Raw genomic sequence first — 5,348 nt, forward strand, 5'->3', positions numbered from 1 at the left:
TTTTTATGAGGACTAATCCCATTCATGAGGGCTCTACTTTTATGACCTAATTACCTTTCAAAGGCCCCACCTCCAAATACCATCACATTGGGAATTAGGGTTTCAACATGTGAATTTGAGAGGATACACAGACATTCAGTCCATAGCACTTTTTCAGCCTCAGTATTCTGTGTTTCCCAGTCTCTGTGACACGAGCCTGTATGGTCTAGGCAGGTAACTTAATGGAAGAAAATGGGCAGGTTCAACTTAAGGCAAACTGAGGAGTGTGTGCCCAGGCTAAGGGACACAGCTACTACTCAGCTCAAGCCCACAGATGTGAGCAAGATTGCAAGGCTCACGTTGTAATATCTCAGAAGTCAATCTTTTTGCCCTTAGGTCTATTCTTCCACTCCCACCGCTTGGCTTTGAATGGTGCAGGCTGACTCTATAGGCTGCCGTTTTCAGATTCCCGTTTCAGCTGGCTTCTGTCTGGGTCCCACCAATGGGAGGCACTGGTGGGAGACGGGGGTGAAGAAAAAGGGAGAATCTTGGCTGGGTCTAACCCTGCCTCTCAGCCTTGAACAATGCCTCCAGCAACATAAATATCTCCAAAAGGACTCCAGCTTTTGAGAGACAGGCCTATTACAACTCTGGCTTCCACTGAGTGACCTTAGTTCCCTCCTCATCCCTTCCTGCACACCCTATATCTGCCTCCTCCTCTCTCTCCAGTTTTGATGTGACAGTGGCTTCCTTTTGTTGCTAATGTCTATGCTCCCTCACAATTCCCTTTTTGTTTATCAGTTCTCCCTTCACCTAATTTTCTCCATTATGTACTTTGTGTGTCAAAGATTCAGAATTATTTCTTTTCTCTGAGGTTGGACTCTGACTGATGTAGGCTAGAAATACGAATTCTTGCCTGAAATCTTCCCATTTTTAAATACTGGTGGATTAGTCAGAATTCTCCAGAGAAGCAGAACCAAAAGGATATTAATTAACTAATTAATTAAATTCTAAGGTATTTGCTCACATGACTATGGAGGCTGACAAGTCTATAATCTGCAGGGTGAGCTGGCAGGCTGGAGATCCAGGAAAGCCGATGTTCCATGTTCAGTCTAAAGGCAGTCTTCTCCAGAACCCGGAAGAGCCAATGTTGCAGACGAAGTCTGAAAGCAGTCTGTTGGAGAATTCTCTCTTGCTGGGGAATACTGGTCTTTCTGAAGGAGCCTACTCACATGGGGGAAACTTGCTTTACTCAAGCCTGCTCAATGTTTCTCTTGTTCAAAAATACCCTCACAGAAACACCCAGAATAACGTTTGACCAGATATCTGGGCACAACACAGCTCAGCCAGGTTGACACATAAAATAAACCATCACAGCTGGCAAACAATTAAAAACGCCCACTGGGTCAAAGAAAATATGACTTCAGCTTCCAGGTAGGTTTGAAACTTCTGCTCTCTAAATGTAAATAGTCAAAGAAATAGACAAAGAAAGATTTTGGCAAGCTTATAGAGTGTCATGTCATGTGAAGTGTTCAACTTTGTATTCTTCCTAGGATAATTGATGCCAAGGAGTATTTGAGGAATATAAACTGTGTGAGAAGAAGTGCCTCTGTCATTGCAATCCTAGCACAGTGCCAGGCACTTAGTAAATGCACAATTCTATATCTGTTGAATGAATAAATAAAAGGAGTTAAATTTAATTGGATAATTATTTAACGATCATCTGCTAGAGGCAAGGAACTGCATTAGGTGCTGTTGGAAATTCAAAGATGTGTAAGACACACCTTTGTCCAAAGGCCCTTACAGTTTGGTAATGCACGTAAGGCTAAGTGATAAGAAATTTTTGTTTCTCTTGAGAAAAAATGACCAATGAATATATTATGGGAAATAGGTGTTATATACTTAGCCATATTTCCTTTTGATTAGGCTGTCTGGAAATGCAGAGCTAAATTTCCTATTCAAACCTGGTGGCAATACAGCAGCGTCCTAGAGCCAGCTTACATGTGCTTTTGTCCTTCTCCATGGTCCTTCTCCCTTCTCCTTACCCACCTATTCTAATGCATATTCCTGCAGGACTTGACTTGAAAAATGAACCTGTTATAGTCTTGTTGATTAGAGCCTCTGTAAGCTGACCCAGATCCTTTGTGGAATCAGGTAACCTGAAGTTTCTCGTGATTCAAAGGAGAATTGACTCTGGCTCTTTGGATTAGGGAAGTGTTTATCTCAGATGAAACTTGATAGTTGAATTTAATTTAGACAAGAAGTGACATCAGAATACGTTTTAGGAAGAGTGCAGCAAGACCAACAGCGTGGAAAAGGAGAAACAAGCAGAGTTTGTGCACCAGGATCCACTGGAGCACATAACTCTGAAGAAGGGAAAAGAGGAGTGAGCTTACAAGGACTACACTGACTGAGCTTAAGGAACAGAGTGAGGAGTTGGAATTTAATTCCGTGACTGAAACTACTGAAGGACTGGTGAAATGGAGAATGACCTGAGCTGAGGTGGTGCCTGGGGAAAAAACGAATTGAACTATCCAGATGATGCCTAGGAATGCAGTAACTTGATCTTAGAGATTACTATAATGGTTTAAGCAGACGATGCGAATGTCTGTCAGGTCACAAAGGTGGGAAGTTGGGGGTATATCTGAGAGTCATGGTGGAGATAGGATGAGTAAGTTATTAAAGTTGATTAAATAGGGAATAGTAGGAGAGGTTGGTAGCCACTCTGAAAGTCTGAGTGGGTGCTTTGGGGGTTGAACAGCGCCATTTTTTTTCTTTATTTAAAAAAGAGTTAGGAAAAGGTGGAGGAAAAATAAGGTGTTCACACTGGAAATTATCTTGCTGCAGGTATGTCCTTAGCTTTCTAGTACAACATGGGGTTTCAAGCTGATATTTCAGGTATACCTTCTTAAGCCCCTTAAACTGAGTGAAATGAATAGACCCAGTAGTTCTGTGGAATACACATTCAGACCAAAGGAGAAGTTGATACCCTGTGGGAGATAAAGGGGATGCTGACTTTCCTCTTTACTGATTGCTGAGGGCAAACCTCTCAAAAAGGTTTGAAACATAGGATTATAACGGTGTCACTAGAACTCACAGTAAGTAATGATGTGAGATATAAAGCTAAGAGTATTGACTCTGGACCTGGTTTTTATATCTTTTTTTCTCTGTTGACTTTGGTAAGTCTGATTCTCAGTTTTCTTTTCTAGTAAACTGAAGATTATGAGACCTTCCTCAAAGGGCTGTGATGAGGATTTTACGAGAAAAAGTATTTCACATAGACGGGAGTCCCAAACCTTCCTTCTTTGATCTTATTCCCAAAACCCAGAGCCTGATGTGAGAAATCCTATTCACGTGATTCCTTGAGGGAGTGCTCTCAAAAGGGAGTGAGATAAACAGGATAGGGCAAAGAGAAAAAATCAGCAAGAATATCCTGTCAAGTGGAGACTATCTTCAATCTCATTCCTCAGGAAAGTTCTGGAACACAAATTGTGCCTTTTGATTATATGGATAAATTGCATAGTGGTGAAATCTGAGATTTTAGTGCATCTGTCATCTGAGTAGTGTACATTGTACCCAATATGTAGTTTTTTATCCCTCATATTGCACTCAGCCTTCCCTCTTCTGAGTCTCCAATGTCCATTATACCACCTCTATGTGCCTTTGCATACCCAAAGCTTAGCTCTCACTTGTAAGTGAGAACATATGGCATTTGGTTTTACATTTTTGAGTTACTTCACTTAGAAAAATGGCCTCCAGCTCCATCCAAGTTGCTCAAAAACACATTATTTTATTCTATTATATGACTGAGTAGTATTGCATGGTGTGTATACCACATTTTCTTTGTCTGCTAATCAGCTGGTGGGCACTTAGGGTGGTTTCAGATCTTTGCAATTGCAAATTGTGCTGTGATAAACACATGCTCCACATACACTCCAATATGTATTGTTTTTTGACTTTTTAATAATGGCCATTCTGGTTGGGGTAAGGTGGCATCTCATAATAATTTCTATTTCCCTGATGATTAGTGATGTGGAGCATTTTTCATACATTTCTTTGCCATTTGTATATCATCTTTTGCAAAATATCTATTCATGTCATTTGCCCACTTTTTGATAGGAGTATTTAGTTTTTCTTGCTGATTTGTTTGAGTTCTTTGTAGATTCTGGATATTAGTCCTTTGTTGGATGCAAACCCATTCTGTGGGTTGTCTATTTACTCTGCTATTATTGTTTTTGTTCGTTTTTTCTGTGCAGAAGCTTTTTAGTTGAACTAAATCCCCTTTGTTGTTGTTGTTGTTGTTGTTATTGCATTTGCTTTTGGGGTTTTAGGCATAAATTATTTGCTTCGGTCAGTGTCCAGAAGAGTTTTCTCTAGTTTTTCTTCTAGAATTTTTATGGTTTCTGGTCTTATATTGAAGTCTTTAATCTATTTTGAGTTGATTTTTCTATGTGGTGAGAGATAGGGATCCAGTTTTATTTTCTTACATATGGCCATTCAGTTTTCCCAGTACAATTTATTGAATAGGGCGCCTTTTGTGTACTTTGTCAAAGATCGGTTGGTTGTAAGTATTTGGATTCATTTCTGGGCTCTTTATTTTTTGTTCCATTGCTCTATGTGTCTATGTTTATACCAGTACCATGCTGTTTGGGTTACTATAGCCATGTAGCATAATTTGAAGTTAGGTAATGTGATGCCTCTGGATTTCTTCTTTTTGCTTAGGATTACTTTGCCTATTCAGGCTCTTTTTTTGGTTCCATGTGAATTTTAGGATTGTTTTCTCTAATTCTATGAGAAATGATGTTGATATTTTGATAGAGATTGCATTGAATATGTGGATTGCTTTGGCACTATGGTCATTTTCATGATATTGATTCTTCCAATCCATGAGCATGAGATGTATTTCCATTTGTTTGTGTTATCCATGATTTCTTTCAGCGGTATTTTGGAGTTGTTGTAGAGATATTTCACCTCCTTGGTTTAGGTATTTTATTTTATATCTTTTGCAGCTGTTGTAAAAGGGATGGATTGACTTCTTTATTTGATTTTAGCTTGGTTGCTGTTGGTGGATAGCAGTGCTACTAATTTGTGTACATTGATTTTGTAACCTGAAACTTTGCTGAATTTGTTTATCAGGTCTAGGATCTTTTGGAAGAGTCTTTAGTGCTTCCTATGTATACAGTCATATCACTGGTGAACAGTGATAGTTTGACTTTCTCTTTTCCAATTTTGATGCCTTTTGTATATTTCTCTTGCCTGGTTCCTCTGGCTAGGACTTCTAGTACTATGTTGAATACAAGTGGTGAAAGTAGGCATCCTTGTATTTTTCCAGTTCTCAGAGGGAATGCTTTCAACTTTTCCTCATTCAG

Source organism: Mandrillus leucophaeus, unplaced genomic scaffold (assembly GCF_000951045.1).
Source record: "Mandrillus leucophaeus isolate KB7577 unplaced genomic scaffold, Mleu.le_1.0 Scaffold721, whole genome shotgun sequence".
NCBI lineage: Eukaryota > Metazoa > Chordata > Mammalia > Primates > Cercopithecidae > Mandrillus > Mandrillus leucophaeus.